The sequence below is a fragment of the Pteronotus mesoamericanus genome, unplaced genomic scaffold, assembly GCF_021234165.1.
Source record: "Pteronotus mesoamericanus isolate MK-2021 breed Mesoamerican mustached bat unplaced genomic scaffold, CSHL_Meso_final contig_25, whole genome shotgun sequence".
Lineage (NCBI taxonomy): Eukaryota > Metazoa > Chordata > Mammalia > Chiroptera > Mormoopidae > Pteronotus > Pteronotus mesoamericanus.
In genome coordinates, this window is record NW_026555105.1 from 816,110 (window position 1) to 836,343 (window position 20,234).

The following is a 20,234-nucleotide window of genomic DNA, read 5'->3' on the forward strand; positions in this document are numbered from 1 at the left end:
CCCGAAGCCTCTCGCCCGAAAACCCGCTTCCAGGACTGCAGCCTGTCCTACGGCGGCAAACGCAAATTTGGAAATCCGCTTTAGCCGAGAGAGAGACTGAAATGCCCCAGGCGTCAGATCCCTACCTCCCCCGAAACGCAGAGAAAAATGTGTTCGTGAGGTGACAGCCGCCGCGGGACCCATTCTGAATGTCTCCCACTGAGATTTAAGGGGACAAATAAGCGCAGGAAGACTTTGTTTACACTCCTTCCCTGCCCCCATCCCCCACAGAGCTGGGGATGCTCCTTGGGATCGGACATTTATAAAGCATCTCAAATTAGCCCAGGTCTTCCCATCCTTCGGATGAGTGATCTTCCTGTGCCAGCCCGGATGGCATTAAAGGGACCGTCATTAGGCCCATGTACATGTTTTTGTGCTGATTTCTCTGAGAGTCCGGTGCGTAGGAACCAGAGGCTGCTACGTGCTAACAAGCTTAAGCCTTCTCCCCAGGGTTTTGAACAGCCCCGGTCTGGGCCTCCTCGAGCCCGCTGAATATGTATTTCTGTGCACACGCCTGCCAGATGCCAAGTGGAAATCACCTTAGACGCGCAGCAACAGCAGCGGCCCCGGCCGCTGGTCAAGCAGAAGGAAGCAGCGATCACCGGCTGCTGCCGCAGCACAGCAGGCCACGCCACGACAGCCCACGCCACGCAGGCCACGCCGCACAGAATTAACTTGCCTGTTTCAGAGATCCACGCCTGCACGGTCTAAGGAGCTTGGGCACAAAAATCTTAAAATCGACGATGAGTTTCATTGTATTCAGTCTATCAGTAGATCCAGGACCCAAACTCTACGTAAACCCGGAACGGTCCTGACTTTTCACCTCGTCCGCACTCTCCCTCTTTTTGTGCGAGTCCTCCGGGGCCGCCTGTGACACGCGGGGCGCCGCGGGTCAGTCCGCAGGGGCCGAACGCTGTATCTGCGTCCGCAGGCCGCTCTCCAGGGTGTGCATGGGGGCGGGGGTGGTTCCCCCACAGCCCCGCGTGACCGTCCGCGACGCCGGCTGGCGTCCTGCAAGTCAGCTCCCCGCTGACAGTGTCTCCTCAGATCCCACAGGGGAAGGGCTCCGCCCTGCAAGACTGCTCCCCGCCCCCCGCTCCCCAGACCGGCTGCGAGGCCAGGTGGTTACCTGCGCCTCTGACACTTCCCGCGGTCCCTACAGCCCCGTCCCGGGGGCCCGTCACCGGGCGGAGCAGCCCACAGAGCTCAGCGGGACGTGCTGCTCAGCGGGTCACCAGCTTGCGGCACAAGGACAGGGCTCAGGGACAGCCAGGGGGGAGCGGCGCCCAGGGCCCGGTGTGGAGGGGCCCGAAGCCCCCGCCCCCGCTCCCAGCACCGCTCTCCCCCTCTGCACGTGCTTGCTCGCCGGGAGGCTCTCAGGAGACTTTGCGGGTGTGGGGAGGTTTCTTCCCACAGACGTGATCGGTGGACTCCTTGGCCCCGGGGTGTTTGGTGACTGAGCCCCGCCCTGGGAGGCTGTGGGCTGGGCCCGAGCGCGCCAACCCCCGGGCCACGGGATTGGTTGTCCTGCTGAGCAGCCCACACCCTTAGGTGCTTCCCGGACGTCGCCTCATTCACCCCAGACACCGTTACGGCGCTCCTCACCGAGGAAACCCACGGGTTTTAGGAGCCCTGTGGCGGAAAAAGCGACGAAGGCCAGATACATATTTCACAGCATAGATCACAGGATCACACGCCGCACACGCACGCATTTCTATCTGTATCGCCAGTGCACAGCGAGGCGGGGGGCACCGTCCGTGTTCACTGCACGTGGGCCAGAGTTTCCCCAGGCCCACGGCCACCTGCCCACCCGTACAAACGCCGGACTGTCCGAACGTCCCATCTCCAAATACCAACCAAACGCCCCTTTCCCGGCGGCCGACCACACGTGTCTGCGTGGGTCGCACCCCAGGTCTGACCGCGAGGGAAGCTCTAGGACAGCTTTCTTCATGCCCTCCAGTGAGGTTACGTCACTGTGTAACATCTGACAAGGCTAAAGCCAGAGAGGACGACGAGAGGGGGCTTACACTGCTTTCCCTAAAATCTCAAAGAACAAAAGTTTTCTTTTTCATGGGACTTCAAAAACCAACCATCCGCCCATAACTGTGCCAGGGGCAATCGCTGCCTTGGCACCCTGCGCGGGGAAGGACAGATCGAGGCCAGGCACTGTGCCCTGTCCCTGTCCCTGTCCCCGTCCCCCACCCTAACTGCCGAGCAGCGCAGCTTCCCCCGCTCCCGAGGCTGCCTTTCTACCACTACTGTAACCTCACCCCGTGGAGTGAATTTATCTATCTAAAATTATTGGCCATTCCACAACGCATGTCTGATGTGGGTTTTGCCTGCCAGGCATCTATTTCTCTTTCAAAGAGCAGGGTCTTGAGTTTCCGTCCAAGAACCACCCCCACCATTTATGGGCTGAACCCACAATGTGGCTCTGGAGGTGAATGTGGGAACCCAGTGTGGCCAGCAGCCAGCACGCCGCGGCCAATGGCGTGTTTAGGAACGCAGACGCGGTGGGGCCAGGCAACTCCATGGCTCGATGCTCTTTCCGGCGGGGCAGCTGGCCTGGCAAGACGTGGCTGGGAGCTAGTGGTGACCATGTTTATCGCCAGGTAGCAAGAGCCTGCGGAGAATGAGGATGACAGAGAGAAGAGCAGAGATGAGACAGACGTCCCTGAAGACACCAGGGTACACCCGGTCACCCATGCCTGACAAGCTGGTCTCTGCCTTTCCCATTCAGGGAGGCAATAGCTTCGCTTTTAAAAAGAAAGTGAACTATTTCTTTGAGCTGGGTTTTGGTAACAGGTAACTGCAAGAAAAACACTGTAGGGAACTCTAGAGAAAGGTCTTTTAGGGAAAATAAATCCCTTAAACTTTATAAACAAGCTAATTAGATCAGGGATAAGGTTTGAGCTGTTTCCATGAAATCCCTTTTAACCAACCCAGTTTAATCCGGTGTCTTACAGCTGTAGATGCTGTGGACGCATTTCTGTGTATTATTCTGACACCACCATCCTCACCCTAGATCGGCCTGGTCCCCGCTCCTACATGCAGGTGCGCAGCCAGACCGTGTCTTCACGAAGCAGCGGTACTCCCCAAATTCCTGGTCTAAAGCATTCCATTAATATTTCCCGGCAAGGACAGACGCAAGTGTTGAGGACATTATAGCGCAATTGGTGATTGTCCTAAGAGGGCGGACTCGCTCTTTGCTGCCTCTGTAGAACCGATGCCAACCCTGACTACCCTCCCAGCATCACGCCAAGGCTCGCGGCTCACACTGCGTCTCTGCAGCGTGGAAGGTGATGGCTGTAGTTTTCCCGTTTGGAAAGGTTCCCCCTTGTAGCAGCCTCTAGCTGATGAAATACCTCGTTGCTGGCATATCCCATGTTGGACATAAGTTGCTTTCATTCAAAGTAATTCAGTTATTCTTGAATGATGAATATGGACAAGAAAAACGCAATGGAGAAAGAGTCTAGGTCACCTTCGATACCCAAGGGGGCGACGCAATGAGAAAACAGAATAAACGCAGGTGTGGCAACAAGGATCAGCAAAATAATGGCATGGTTCTAAGCGCTGAAAAGACAACAGTTCCCATTGTGAGTCCTCACAATGAGAGGCTCTTGAGATCCTAAAAGACTGGGTGAGACACGAAGGAGGCCCCCACCCCCGCTGCGCGTTCTGGTGAGCTTTTCTGGGAAACAATCTCAGCATGTGTCTCCAAAAGGTAAACGCTGCTTTCAGAATAAGCACAATATACCATCATCACACTTAGCAAGTGACAATAACTTGTTAGTATCACCAAATATCCAGTGTGGGTTTAAACGTGTCTTTCTTTTTTTCTTTGTTTTTTACAATTAGCTTATTCCAGTTAGGATCCACATAAGGCCACAGCTTGCATCTATGGCTTGATAGGTCCTCCCTTGTCTCTCCTTAATGCCTTTGCCATGTGTCTGGGAGGCCAGAGTTCTTTATGTTCTAAGTTTGGCTGACCGCCTCCCTGTAGCACCGTTGAGCACGGCCCTCTATCCCCTGTCTTCTCGTTCAACATTTTGGCGAGAAAACCCCGTACGCAGCAGCTTACAGTCCCAACAGGAGGCATGCGGGGTCCAGTTTGTTTTTGTGAGGCCAGCAGTCAGTGGGGAGACCGCGTGGTTCCGTGGCTGCATCTAGGGTCGGAAACCGGGACCTCCTGCCCTGCCGTTCCATCCTCATAATCGAGCCAGGACTCTTCGATGTGAAGAGAAACAATTTGGTTACCCCAAGGTTGAGCGGTAAAATAAAAGCAGGCGAGACGCTAAAGTCTTTCCGGTTATTTGCTAGTCTTCAGGAAGTGAGCTGATCCCCTCCTGTGCCGCAGAAGACACCAAATCGTTGCTGTTGTTGTCGTTCTTACGTGTTTTACCCAGGGATTTCAACACAGCCGACGCGGTTTAATCCGCTGTTGTCTTTGTTCTTGGCGATGCCCCACGTGAGGGCTCTCTGGGCAGGGGAGCGCGCTCAGGCCGCTTGCTGAGCCCTCCACCCTGACCCAGGAGCTTGCTTCTTGCTCCTGTTGGAAAGGTAAGGTGACCCAGCATCTTCTCATGCGTTTCCCACCCCAGACCTGGAGCCAGCCATGTGTGGGGGCGGGGGGGTGGCTCTAGCTTGGTTCTGCAGGAAATGTTGAGCAGCCGTAGGTGCTCAGCGGCTCCCCGCGTGCGGCGCAGTGGCTCCTGGTGCCGGGCCCTGCTCGGTGGGAAGGGCTGGGAAGGTGCATTCGATAGAAAACTCGTCAGGAGCCTATGCCGCTCTTTCTAATTCAAATGAAAGGTTTCCAGGTTTTTATTTAAATACTTTTATTTTTTTCCTCCTTCTCTTAAGCTGAATGTCTTATTTACTGATGACATTAACATAATTCCTTGTTTTCTCCTGCAATTTACTTAAGTAGCTTCCAAATAAAAATACCAATATAATAATTAACAATATAATTACTGAAAAGAAAATTCCTTCGATGTTCTTTCTGTCCTTAACAGACATCCCACGAGGCGGGGCAGCCCTGCCACTGGTCCCCACAGTCACTTAAATCATCGCTTCCTGTGTGGGCTGAACCTACCACACTGGGAGTAGGGTTATTTGCTTCATTTCTGCTTGTGATGTTTTCAGGATGGCTCACATTTAAAGCAAAATCTCATCAAACCACAAACAATGACTTCTTTTACATTTTAGCATATACGTGAATATAATTCTTGTAATTTGTGTGCGTGTCTGTCATTGCAGAAATGGGATCATAGTTACCTGGTCCTCGTATTTGCTGTATTCCCTCCAGAATATATCATAAACCTCTTCCCGTGTCATTACGATGTCTCTACCGCACTGTTTTTGCACCTTCACGGCGCTCCGTCGTGGAGATGGATTGCAGCTCTCTCAGCTAATCCTCTATTGTTGACCGTTTAAGTTGTTTACAATTTTTCACAATTTTAAACAACACTATGATGAATATCCTTGGGACCAAATATGTTCACACACTCCCAAATTACTGCTTTAGCATGAATTCCCAGGAATGTATTTTCTGAGCCAAAAAAATAAAAAATAAAATAATCACTTTAAGACTTTCACTTCACGCATCTAAATCATTCTCCTGATGTATCTGAGAGTTCTTCCATCCCTAAACTCCCGCCAGCACTAGGCATTCTAATTCACTTTTTAATCTGTCTAATTTGGAAGCAATATAGCATGTGATTGTCGATTATGCAGACATTTGTTTCAATGGATGACTACAGGTAGCCATTTATTTACCCTTTCATTCAACTAAAATGTCATTTGGCATTCACCCTTTGTCACGCCCTGGTCGCAGCCCGGTCTAACACAGACATGTTCCTCCTGTCCTGGGGCTCCGAGTCCGCAGGAGAGGAAAGACGCATGAATAAGGGAGCTGAGAAGGTGCGTGACAGGGAGACCCAGCCGGACGGGTGCGGAGGGGCGTCGGGACCAGCGTGGAGCTTCGCGCTGAGGCCGAGGCGTAAGCTGTGACTAGGGGTCAAGCAGGTGGTTCGGAGGGAGAAGGCAGCGCCGCGCAGAGCGAAAGCAGCATGTGCAAAGGCCCCGGGGCATGACTCAGACCTTTTCTTAAAGTGCAGCCACCTCATTCCTGAGAAAGCATCCACAAGCCCAGGACCTGCCTTCCTGTGCAAGCAGGACCCCGTCTGCGTAAAACGCGGATGCGGCTGTCAAGGCTGGAAAAGGGGAGCGCGGGACTCCAGCCCCCGCCTTCCGCCCTCCCTGGAGCTGGGCGTGCGCTTCGAGGCCTCCGCCCTCTGGGCCACCGCGCAGCAAGCGCCCCTTCGTCACCCATCTCGCCGGCCCAGCCAGACCACGTGGTCAGTGACGGTGATTTACAGCAGCTGCGCATCTGGGCAGATTAGAAAGAGAAATCTTTATAATTACACGGGCTTGCTGTTATTTAAATATTTACCAGCATTAAACACCAAAAGACTGTGCAAATGATCCAGGGATTCATATTGTTCTAAGCTAATATTCTTTGTACAATGTTATGCAAATTGCATAAACTTTATTTTGTTGTTGTTGCTGCAAGCAGTGTGTCCCAAGGTGCCCATTCGCTAAGTTGAAACAGATAAAGTTTTAATAATAAATAGTGATGATAAATAAGTCACAAAGTTTGTACAATGCTAATGCACTTGCTCACCCTAGGGTAGTTTATTAGATAAACAAGTAACATTTCCTGATTTGCTTTTGCTCAAGTGGCATCGTTTTCCTGGAAATGTTTGCGCAATAAATTATTTCAACCCATTAGGTGTTAACGAACAAATCATACTCACTTGCAATCTGTCGTGAATTGCCGAGAATTGAGATTTAAACACTGAGATTATACATTAATTTTACTTTACAACAAAAACCACACAAAGCTGGTTAAGAGAAATTAAACTTGGCTGAAATGGGAGCAAAACAGTACATCTAACGCTGAATATTTTAAGTGTGCAAAGGAGGCTGTGAATGGTTCCATTAATATTCAGAACACTTGGGCGTTCCTCACAAGGAAGAAATGCAAATCGCGGGGCCGCCTGGGGTATAGCAGGCGGCGGCCGGGCCCTGCCGTGGGCGAGGCAGCCGGCAGGACGCCTGTGCGGCTCAGGGTGTCTCCAGGCCCCAGGCACCTGCCCCGTGGTCTGCAGCGGGTGACCTGCCTCTTGGTGCCTCCACGGCGGAGGTGGTTCTGTTCAACAATCTGTCTGTGCTCATAGCAACCTGCTTCCATTTCGAAGGGTGGTTAGGAAACATCCTGGAAAATAGCAGCTGGAAACAACGTAATTGTGCATCAGAGGGCCAACGGCAAAGGGAAAATGCCGACCGCCTGTGCAAGACAGGCCTCCGCAGCTACGGGAGAGAAGGGGGTGAACCCATCTGCTCCGACACAGGTTTCCGAGATGTTTGTTTTAAATTTCTGCTATGAATTTTATTAAAGAGACGCCTACTCACAGAAATGCGCACAAAACCAGAAGTGCACCCACACGGGTGACCCGCATACGCCTGGAGCGTCCAAATGCCCCGCACTCTGTCCCTCCTGCCCAGGGTCCCCGTTCTGGCTTCAGACCAGAGCTTGGCGCTGGAGCCATTTGTCCGCTTTGCTGTCGCCGCTGCGCGCAGTTCGCTGTCCTCGTCCGTGGAGGACATCCCGCTGCATAAAAAGCCCCATAACGTATTTCCGCGTTCTGCCCAGGAAAGGTAGCTGGGTTCTCTCCAACGTTTACCTGTCACAGACAGAGCTGCCGTCAGTGACCTCGGGCGGCTCTGGTGACTGTGAACACATGCCTCTTTAGAGTAAACTCCGCCATGTGTGGGCGAGGGCATTGCTGCCCATCCACGCGGGCGTGGGGATGGGGGCAAAAGGGAGGGGTGGGGGTCCACGCACCGGGCACACATCCCGTGTCCGCTGGCGGCGCGCAGAGCGCCTCCCTGAGGCAGGCAAAGTGAGAGCCGCGTCCGCCTTCAATAAGTTAAGCTGTTCTAACCCAGAGCTTGAAATGCAGCAGATGTTCAATAAATGCCTTTTGAATGGGTTTAACTGATTCCTTGGAGCCTCTTTGAAAAAGTCTAATTTTTATAGCCACCTCTGTTACCCCCAGTCTATTGTCCCTTGTCTCTCAAATGCAGAAGAGTTACATATGGTTTCCAGCCTCCTGTTTGATACCCACATACAAGGGGCTCCCCATGGCCCCTCTCTGAGCCCCGCTCAGGTCCCAGGCTCTGTCCCCCAGAGTCCCAGCCGCCCCTGGTCAGAGCCACCTGGGCAGCGTCCCACCCCAGCCTCCGCAGGTGCGGGCTGGGGACAGGGTGACAGAGACCGCCTCCTCACGCTGGGTGTTGATTTCTAAGGAGACGCAAAGCCAGCTGGTATCCAACAGCCGCCACACTCCGCTCCGTTACAAGCAGCGCCGTTTCCACAACGCCCAGGGGTCCTGCAGCCAAGAGCATTCCCGAAGCCGCACAGCCTATGAAAGGGTTTATAGCACAGCTCCATTACTCGACACGGGTGAGAACCATTGTTGCGGTTCATAAAATCATCACCAGAATCATAACAACAAAGATAATAGGAACCCCGAAGCCTGAGAGTGTAGAAAGGCCCAAGAGACTGTCGATACCAGATAAACAATGAGGACAAGACAGATAGGCCACAGTATCACAGTATCATGGTTTCTAAAGACCCGTCACAGAGGCGAGAACAAAGGAGCCGTACACGAACTAATGCGCCCAGTGCGACGAACCCCTTCAAAGGCCAGGCCTGGTCCATCCCAGGCTAGGCCGACTCAGCCCCAGCAACCGCGCCCGGGCAAGGGAAGAGGCATGCCACCTTTTTAGGGACACGTGCCATTTATTCATTGCCGACTGTCTTATACGTAAAATACTTGGCATATAATTAAAAACGGCGACACAGGAGGAGGAAAAGGTGACCTATTTTCCAAAGAAGAGTCATCGGAACAAACCCTCAGACGACCTAATCGTTGAGTTAGCAGACAAGGATTTTAACGAAACTATGAAAAATGTGCTGAATGAACCAGCATAAAATGCTCAACGTGTATGAACAGATCTATGAAGTGAAAACTTCATTAACAATTAGAAATGCAGTAATAACGCAATATGAGATATTAATATCTCATCAACAGGCTTAATAAAAGGCTGGGCACAGCAGAAGAAAAGATTGATACACTTAAGGAGATGACCGTATAAACTGTTCAAATTGAAACACAAAACAAAATAAGAGGAATTTCTAAAAACAGAAGACAATGTCTGAGACCAATTAGGCAAAACCAAGCAGTCTAACACAAAGTCCCCAAAAGACAGAATATAATAAGGAAAGGTGAAAACAAAAGTATTTGAAATCATGGTTGGAGGTTACTAAACAGTGATGTAAGATATCAACCTACAGGTCCAAGAACCTCAGCAAATTCCAGGCAATTTGGATGCAAGGGAACCCCAACTAGAAACAGCGCAACCGAACGGCCGCAGCCAAGGATAGAGAAGCTCACCTACGCTCTGCGAGGATCAGGCGTTGCGCGCGGCGGAAGCGCCAGGAAGAACGCAAGCTGGCATTTCAGCAGAGACCCTGGAAGCTCACACTGCAGAATTAAGAACTACAAAGACATGTCTAGACAGATAAAAGCTGAGAGGATTCATACCCAGCAGCTATGCACTCCCCCCAAAATGCGGAAGTCCAGTGTTCAGGATGACGGGAGCTGGTAATAGACTCTCGACTGCCAAGAGCAGAAGTGGTAAAGAATTGAAGGCTTTAGAACAGACACAGAAGTAAAGTGCACGGCAATAAGAGCACCAGGTGTTATGAGGAGTGGACGGCATTGTGTGGTTGCAAGATGTTCACGTGGTTTGTGAGATGGTAACATTATTTGAAGCTGTCTGCGATAATTAAAAAATGAATTTTGTGATACTGAAATCAACCACTAAAATAAATACAAAAGATATAGCTACAAAGCAAGAGTATTGTGTATAAGGAATACTACAAAAATATTCAGTTAGCCCAGCTGAAGATAGGAAAGAGAGAGGAGAACTTAAAAGAACAAGTGGAATAGGAAAAATGACAGAATGCCAGGCATAAATCCAACTATATTAACAACTACACTTAAAGTTAATAGATGAACATTCCATGTAAAGGACAGAGATTGTCAAATTTCAAGGGGAAGAAAATCAAGACCCAACTGTATGCTATTTACTGGAAACATTCTAAAACATGTAGAATGTTTTTGTAGAATCATGTAGAGTGTTTTGTAAAACATGCAGAAACATGTAGACATACAGGTTGAACATATGCATGGAAAAAGATATATCAGGCAAAAAATAAGAAAATTACATTAATATCAGAAAAAAAAGCTTCAAGACAAGTAGTATCACTAGAGACCATGAGGGCTATTTCATAATTACTCAAGTGTCAATTCAAGATATAACAATCCTAAATGTTAGGTAAATAATGAGAGACTGAGAAAATGTAAGTAAAACTTGGCAGAGATAAGAGGAATAGAATAATCTATAGTCTTACTTTGAGATTTTAACATTTCTCTCATAGTAATTACGAGAACAACTGAAGAACAAACCTATAAGGTCATTAGACATTGCTCAGCACTACCAATCAACTGGAGTATCCAAGCACATATTGAACATTCACCGAGACAGAGTAATGATGCACCGTAAAGACAAGTCTCTATAAAATTCAAAGGACTGAAACAGACAGAACATGTTCTCTGCCAAAAATAGAGTGAACTAATAAAACAATGAATCTAGAAAATCTAAAAATTGTTAGAAATTAAGCAAAATTCTGTACCTCCAAATAATGCATGAGTCAAGGAATAAATCAATTCTGGTTGGGTGGCTTATTTGGTTCGAGTATTGTCCTCTATACCAAAGGGCTGCAGACTCAGTCCCCGGTCAGGGCACATAACTAGCAGATACCTAAGTTGCAGGTTCGATCCCCAGTCGGGGTGCATATGGGAGGCAACTGATCAATATTTCTCTCACATCGATGTTTCTCTTTCTCTCTCCCCACTCTCCCGCTGCCCCTCCACTGCCTTCCTCTCTCTCTAAAATCAATAAATATATCCTTGGGTGAGGATTTTTTTTAAAAGAATAAATCATGGGAAAATAGAATGGTAGACGAACTAAATAATTAGTTAAATATCAAAGTTATGTGAATAGAACATCAGTGGAACAGAATGAAAAGTCCAAAAATAGACCATCACACTGATTTTTGAGGAAGGCGCCGTATCAATTCCACAGGGAAAGGAAAGCGTGTGTAATAAATAATGTTGACACAGCTGCATGGCTGTATGGTGAAAAAGAATAAACTTGACCCCAGCTTGCTCCATATCAAAATAATAATAATAACAATAATAATAGCAGGTTATAGACCTAAATGTAAAAGCTAGAACCATGTAGCTTCTAGAAGAACACAGACTATTTCCACCACCTTGATATAGGCTGAGATTTTTTTTTTTAGATAGAACAAAATAAAGGTGAAATGGGATTCATTTAAAATTTTTAAATGTGCTCTTTAAAGGACACCGTGAGGGACATGAATAGACAACCACAGAAAGGAAAAAACATTCACACACTTATCTACCAAAGGACTTGTGTCCAGGATGTTTAAATAACTCCAACAAGTCAATTATAAAAAGGCAATTAAAATAGTGGGGGAAAGAACAGACACTTGACGAGGGAAGATAAATTAACGGCTCCTAGGAGCCCCTGACAAGGCGTTGGACCCCATCAGCCATCAGGGAAAGTCAGACCCGAACTGGACAGAGCCTCACGCCCACTAGCATGACTGAGGTCCCGCGTCGGCGTGCAGCCTGAGGGAGATTCGGAGCGACGTGCGGAACAGCCCTGGGGAGAGCATTTTAGGCACTTTTGTATACATTTAAATCTACAACTCGTCTACAACTCAGCAATTCTACTCGTAGGCATTTACCCCGCAAAAATGAAAATGAGTGTCCACAAGGAGACTTTTACAAGAACGTCAATAACAGCAGCTGAATGGGGGAGAAATTGAGGTCTAAATGCTACTTGTCAACAGAAAGGAATGAACTATTGTGAACACACAACCACATGGGTGGATCACCAGAAAAAGACAGCTGTAAGATGCACCCTGTATGATTGCATTTCTATGAGATCAAAGAATAAAGCTACAAATAACTAAACTATCTAGAGTGACAGGAATAAAAAAAGGCTTGTCCTGTAAGGAGATCACCTGGAAAAAATATGAGGGACATTTGGGGAGGGCTAGGGTCTGGGCGATGGCGTCGCATCTCGTTTTGGGTAATCACAAGACCGCGTACAAGCGACAAAACGCCTGAAACTGAACATTCAAGCCCTGTGCGCATTATTGTTTATAAAGTAATCTTTGATTATAAAAGCCTATTTCTTTAACTGTCGGCCCCTTAGATGCTGAGTGACACTTCAGACAGAGGTGGCAGTGTCGTCAGTGGGGGAGGGGGAGGTCGAGATGACCGTGGGGGTTCAACCGGTCCCACCCCCGTGCGAACTCTGACATCCGATCTCACTGCTCCTGACCTGCTGGGACGAGCTCAGCCTCCCCGTGGCAGCCAAGGAAAGGGCGCCTTTCCTTGCCAGAAAAGCCACCCTTCATGACACGAGGGCCCCTTCCCCCAGCTCCTCCCAGGCCCTGATGCTGTCAGCGTGGCCACGGCCCACGCAGCACTCACCACCTGGTAACTGCTCTCTTGGCGTTTAGCGACCTTAGTCTGCAGTCCCTGCAAAGGGACCCACGCTGTGGCTCCCTGGCCAGCAGCTTGTCCTTCTCCGCATCTTCCTTGAAGTTGACAACTGAGCCCTCTCTGAGCATTTAACATAATGTGTTTCCCACCTCCACTTCAGACGGGGCGGGGAAGGGAGCGGTGAGGTCCCCCCTCCCCCAGGTCTCTGTGCCTTTTCAGCAAGAAGAGGACAATGAGATGTGTAGGCAGCTAAAAACAGGGCGAGGAAGGCGTCTTGGGGGGGTGAGGGCAGCCAGCAGGGTCCCTACAACGCCTACGATCTATAATTTTATGGCAAGTCTTCAATAAAGGTTAGCACAGCCTAGTAAATCAAAAGTATGGGTTCGCGCAATCCTAATTTAATTAGCTAAATTTGGTTTTACCTGGTGTGCATTTTGTTGGACTAGAGGACAGAACTTCATGTGTATTCATCCTGCGTAAGAAATTCTAAAACTCCCTTTGATCCTCTGCTAATTTCGCTGCCGCGGCCTCGGGCAGCCCAGCAGCCCGGACGCCGGGGCTCATTACCCCGAGCCCAGCGCCCCCGCAACTCCGGTGCGCTCACCGCAGACTCGGACTCCGCTCTCTGAATGAAGCACCACGTTTTGTGGGGTATTTCAACATTAGTGCCCTCTTTTCTTTAATTCTCCACTCGTAACCTTCTGCAGTTGTCATTATTCACGAGGCCGACCGTCACTACCTTGGCTCTGGCATCGGTCCTGGTGACCGTCACCCATGGTCCCCTGGGAGGAGCCATGCCACCCCCATGTGATTTCCCAGGAGACTTCCGTGCGGCTGGATGTCCCTTTCAGTCCTCAGAACAAAGCCCTGTGGGTTTGTGGCTCTGTCTTGTCAGGACGTCGTCGCAAGGGCCCTCGCCTCACGCCTTCCGCGTCCCCTTCACTGTCTCTGCCTCCACGTGACGGATGGGTCTTAATCTCCACGAGTAATTCAGATGCATGTCGACATGCGAAGCGGTCACCAGGTTTGGCCGGACTCCTCGCCCTGCCCCAGCCACTTCTCACGACCCTCGGCCACGGCCTCGGCTGCGGTTCAGTACGGACCGGGCTGAATGGATTCCTTGGCTTCGCCTCACTTTTTACTTCGAGGTCCAGCTTGGGGAGCAGAAAGCAGTCCAACGGCTGCGCGGCCCCGAGCGGCAGCGCTGTCCCTCCGCCCCGTCCCTGCCAGCGAGCAGGACGCGGCCCGGCCGGCCGCTGGCGTCCCCGGGGCCCCTACCCCCTGCCCCGTGAGGGCGCCAGTCGGCAAACGCACTTCCCAGGCACACGGCGGGCGGCGCAGAGGGTTTTCCAAGACACTTTGGAAAACTTAAACAGACGCCTGAAGAAAGAGAAACCAAATTCTCTTCATTTCTTAAAGCAGAAGGATTGGGAGCCCACGTGGGTCATCTCATAGGAAGCGTCTGTCCTGCTCGAGAAATGTGAATGTCCCCAGTTAACGTCAGAAGGATCACCGTGGGGTCCGCTACCCAGATCACCAGAATTCCCCGCCCCCCAAAACAGCCTACTCGCCCCTTCTCTCCCGTGTGTGGAGCTTTCCTGGTTTCTCTCCCTCTCCCTCTCCTTGTCTCGCGTCCTTGGTCTATTATTTATGAAACAGATCCTCAAAGCTTCCGCTCCACACAGAACACTGAGGGTTTGAGTTGCTTCAACCATTCTCCTCCTGCGTGGGGTGCAGCGCCCCGATGCCCAGGTGCCCGTTCCCCGCTTCACAGGGCGCCCGAAAGGGTCCGCAGCGCTGGCGGCGGCGTCCGCCTCGAGCCAAGGCAGGAAATGTCACCGCCGACGTCGTCTAAACCGGGCTGACACCCTCCTTTACGTCTCTGTCCGTAGGTCGAACTGCTCGCCCAGGTTTGCTGGCTGCTGGCCGGGCCCAGGAGGGGGTGTGGGAGGGGAGGGGCGCACAAAGGAGGCCCTGCCCCTGCGCCCCGAGACTGCCGGAGAGCCCGTAGGCGAGACCCCGCAGACCGCGCTGGACCCCGCCCAGGGAGGACCCGGGCGCTGTGGCCTGAAAGGCGGCGGGGCCCCTGCGTGTCAGGTGTTCGCTTGGAGGCTGTAACAAAGGGCCACGGGCGGGGCGCGGACGCCAGCGCACGCCCAGGCCTCCTCCCGACGGACCCACCGGAGGGCGTTGTTGCTCTCAACCAAACAAGGCGCGCGCCTTCCTGGGCGGGACGGCCAGGGGTCCCGGCCGACTGGGAGCCCCGGGAGGGCGCCTGACCTGCCCACGGCAAAGGCTGGGGGGCCCATCCCGGGGGCGGGGGGCCACGGAGGGTGGGGGAGCTCCTTAGGACAGGCTCGGCCCTGTCTCTCAGCCTCGGGAGGGGGTGCCGAGCACCCGCTTTCAAACGCGTTTGCGGACGCCCGTTTCAGGGCAGCGTCTCTCGGAAGCCGGAAGCCGGAAGCCGGAAGCCGGTGGCTGGCAACGTCAGGGAAGTGATCGCAGCAAACCCGGCGCCCACGTGATGAAAGCGAGAAGCAATCCCCCCACTTCTGCCGCCGTTTGCCCTCCACGCTGCCCCGCAAAGCGCCATTTTGAGTAATTCCATCTCGCCTTCACTATGTAATGTTTCCCAGGGGAAACCAGGCGTCTCCAGTTCACTTGGAAAATGCAAGAAATTGGGTTTCTCCGAACACATACATTATCATCCGAAGGCGATGATGGGTGATACATTTTGAGATATTCATGCAAGTGGGAATTTGCCCTTCAATTATGAAGAAGAGCCATTTCATTTCAAGTTTTTACAGGTAAAGAGCTTGAAAGTCATCTCTCCAAATCCTCCAACAAGAAAAAGCTGGAGAAACCGAAAATCAGTGGCTTTCCGTGGGCCCGTTGGAGAACTGAGTTCCCAGGGCAAACTACTGGCAGGGTTCAGGACATGGGGCCCAGGGCACGGGGCCGAAACGTGGCACCTGGGCGCAGAGAGTAGTTCAGGCTGAAGGGGTTCCAGAAACCGGCAGAAGCGGGAAGGTCACTCCTCCCGCCTCGCCCTTCTCCCCGGAAACAGGCCACAAAGCGCTCCCGGGACAGGTGAGCTCCTCCCCTTCCCCCAAGGAAAGATCATCCTTGTCTTCCTAGACAAGGGACCTAGAGGGGTCCTGGCAGACAGGCCTCATTGTTTCCCAGGTCACCGCACTGACCTCGCCCTCCCGACCCGTCACCTTCCTCCGTGACTACCGTCTGGTCCTGTCACACCCAGCGCACGAGTACACGGGTCTGATCGGTCTCTGTGCTGTGTGCTTAGATAGGTCCCGCGCCGCGCTAGATATGCACGCTCTCTCCTGTTCACCTGCCTCGGTCAGTGGAAGCTTCACACCTACTCAGGGACCCTGAGAGAGCCGAGGAAAACACTCCCCTCCCACACTGCCCCTGCCCCCCAAAACCTGGTGAGGCCGATGAACCCAGAGAAACGTAAACTGGGGGGAACCCTCTGATAGCAATTCTGACAAATTGCTACCGGCCAAACGGGTGTTAGCGCGAGAGTGGGGAGCACCTGGGGCCACAGCCCTGGGGACCCCACGCTTGGGGGACTCTTCCTGTAGCAGCGCGCCCACCTCCCAGGTTCTCATGGCGAGAACCCCAGAAAGACGCCCCCCTGGTTCTTGCAGGGCCGTGACAAGGCCCACTCTGAGGGCCAGGGGCTCTTTATTCAACTGAGAATTTCCTGCCGAGGCTGAGGGCCTACAAGGGCTCCCGAGTTGGGTGCCCTGCTCCGCCACCTTCCTGCGCACCCAACCCTCACGTCACCACGCAGCTGGGACAGTATTTTTAAACACCTGCATGCTGCCCACTCTCCCCTTTACCTCCCTTCCCAGCTGCAGTTCAGTGCGGGGCACGCGGCGGATTCCTAACAAACCTCTGGCCAATCCGTGAGTCGGGAAATGTCGCGACCCTGGCACAGCCCCCAGGGACGGCGGCTCTCTGCCCCGACTTCACTGACCTTACAAGGCGGGCGGGGGCTCCAGAGGCGCCCCGTTTCCTCCTCCGCAGAGTGACGTCTGCCTGGCATTGGCACCCCGGCACAGAGCTAAAGGGATTGGGTCCCGTGGCCCTGCTTTCGAATGAACTGCGACTCAAGACCGCGTGGGTCCCCTTCTCGCAGGATTCAGGGACAGACGAAAACTGCGGCTAAGATCCAGCGTTTTAGTTGTTGGTTCCCCTCGCGAGCTTGCAAGGGTTGAAGCCCTACGACAGGACTGTTTTCTCAGTTCGCCGTCTTAGGCGAGTGGTTTCTGGCCTAGTTACAAAGCTCCGCTGGGCTCCGCCGCGGCAGACCCGTGCCGTGCGGCCGTGCTGCGCCCGGGATGTCTTCTGTCGCGCCGCTCAGAGCGCGTCGCTGGCAAAGACAGAGCGAGGGCTCGCACAGCAGAGTGTGGAGCGAGTATCGTGACCAAGTCGTGGACAGGATGCTGGGGGTATTTGACAGACAGGAAGTCTGTCCCATTAGGGGGAACTGGCTGTTACTTCCTGCAGGAGCTGGAAAGAGCAGCTGCCAGGGGGCGGGGCGGGGCGTCTCCTTGGAGACAGGGCACCTCTGTCCTCTCCAGGGGAGCACCGTGTCCCCCCAACGGTTGCACAAAGAAGTGGAAGTTACAGCAGGCAGCCGGTTCCCCTTGCCTGAGAAACCAGCACTGAAATGTATTTAGTGGAAATACCTAGTGCCGGAGAGCGTGTGATGGACTGCATCCTCCTGTGTTTCCGGAAGCATCTGGCACACCAGCCAGTGCGAACTGTAAGCTTCAGGAAAGTATCATCGGCACAGAGGAAGCGCCCTTACGGGGTCCCGTGGCGCGGGCCCGGCGGTCAGACAGGCGGACGCTGTCCTAACGGGTGCTGCTTTCAGTAGACGGGACGGTACTCCCGCTGTGTTGCCTTTTAAACAAAGGGAAGCAAGACAGATGTCAGAGAACTAACCACCCAAATAAAGAGCTTAAGTTCAACTCATGACTCAAAATTGTACTGAGTATGATTGCAACACTCTGGTAAATAATAAATATTGGGGACAATAGTGAAAGAAATACAACAAAATAACAGTGCTGTCCTTAAGATGAGGATTGTGGGTCTTTGGTTCTTTATTTCTCTCCTCTCCAAACGAGCTAACATTTTATTACGCACACAACGCAGGATGAAACACTGGAGCAAGAAAAAGAGAATGAGGGTGGAAGGTCGCCTCCTCTGGTTGGAGGGGGATAAAAATAGCCACAGGGTTTTCTCATTCCCAGCAGCCATCAGGGGATGTTACCCATATTTTCCTTCTTCCTTTTCTTTGGCTGAAGGACGGTCGCCAAGGGAACCGAAATCCTGGGTGAGGCTGCTTGACCAGAAGGCCGAAGAGGGACAAAGTCAAGGACAGATCCCCGGTGCTGAAGCTGCGGCCTCTTTCCGAGCAGCTCAGCCCAGCGGGGGCGTAGTGGGCGGATTCCGAACCCTGGGGGTGGCCCTGGAGGGTCTGCGTACAGGAAGGGGTCCGCAGTGGGCGTGGAAGCGGCACCCCAAAGCCTGAGGAGGGTTGTGCATGAGGCTCAGCGGTGCCAGGCAAGGCCAGGCGTGGGGTTTGTGGCGGGAACCCCGCTGCCCCCGCCTTGCCAGCCCCGTCCGTGGAGCCCGCGCGGCTGGGCTCCCCAACACCTCCATCCCCACTTCGAACTGCAAAGCTCTTCTCAACTTCAGTGCTCGTGCCTGTTGCTTCACCGCACAATTCTGGTTGCACAAAGCTTAAACATACCTGAAAAGCTCCACTTAATTTTATAACTAAACATAATGTTATTTCTCGCTTACTTTTTTAAAAGATTTTATTTATTTTTAGAGAGAGGGGAAGTGAGGGAGAAAGAGAGGGAGAGAAACACCCACGGGTGCTCACCTCTCACGCGCCCGCTGCTGGGGACCTGGCCTGCAACCCAGGCACGTGCCCCAACTGGGAATCGAACCCGCAACCCTTTGGTTCGCAGGCTGGTGCTCAATCCACTGAGCCACACAAGCCAGGGCAATTTCTCACTTTCTTAATAATTATTTTAATATTTACTTCCCACTTCTTTTTATAATACTGTAATGAAGTTATATTTCTGAGTTAGAACAGTTTTTGTTTAACTATCATATGTCATTTAAAACTCGCTGTTTCTTGAGATAGATTCTGAGGTCTTGGCGCTTGTTGCCCCATTAGCCTCTGGGCTGCAGGATGCCTGGGGCTCTCTCTGCCTCGGCCCCTGCTATCTGCCCAGAACACCAGCACATAGTAGGTGCTGAACGAAGTGTATTTTCAAAAGAGCGCATGCTGCCACCTGGCGGCAGCGTGCCCAGTGTTCGAGCTTAGCATTGTGATCACTTAACAAATTCACGAAACGTGGAATCAGAAAACCTGAGGCATGGGCCTCGGAGGCAGGAACCGCCTTCCCCTCCGCTGGCTCTTCCACGTCCCACTCAGCACACACTGGAGATCCGGGGGTCCGTTCTGCTCCACATCCGCGTACACCCCTCCACTTGGCTCACAGTGGCTGCTCTCTGTGCGGTGACTAGAGGACACCCTTTTCTGGTCACCTTGGAGCTTCTCGCGTAGGGCACAGCACTTGGCACACCCTGGTCCCATCAGGCCCTGGGGCCCTTGAAGAGCGACGTCAGGACCGGCAAGCCTCCGGCGGACCTCTGGTCGCCCCACGCGTCTTCCTCACGGTTCTGCCAGGCCCTGCGGGCAGACGGCCGCGCCCCCCAGTTAGCTCACGCCGCCGGAAGGAGCCGCGTGCTCACGGGCAGGGGGAAGTGTAAATTATTTAAGGCAAAGCAACCAAGGGCGGGGTCTCACCGCCTCACACGCTGCCCAGTTGGTGGACGCGCAGGACGCGCCGCCCTGGGCCGCGAAGCCACACTCCCCTGACGCGCAGCGCTACGCTGTCTCGATCCAGTGTATGTAATTATCTGGGTAACTTTTTAGGACGGCTGTCGAATGGTGACCCGGGGCTGGGCAGCGGCCGTGACTAACTGGGCGCTGAGGCTGCTCCCCTCACCGTCAGCTCAGAGCAGCACCGTGACTGTGATGAGCGCGGGGACGACGCCTGGCACGTACGCGTGACTGTCCCGGCAAAGAGGGTCAGGGGACCGTTGCTGGACTCTCAGCTCCTCAGTGGGCGTGTCCGCGTTACATGTCACTCGTGGGTGGTGCTCGCTTGACCTGAAGGGGAACAAGAGCAAAGAAAGGCCACGCAGGCCTGGGAAAGCCCGGGGTCTGAGGTGACATTCGCTGTGGTCCTCGGGACTTCCTTCCGGGGTGTCCGACAGCAAGCCGGCGCCGCGCAGCGGAGAGCGGTCTGCCCCCGCGGGCACTGAGCGCCCGCCTCTCCAGGCGAGCTGCCCGGCAGGTGAAAAAGTCCTTCTCGTAAATGCCCCGACCCGCGGCCATCGGGCCCCCGC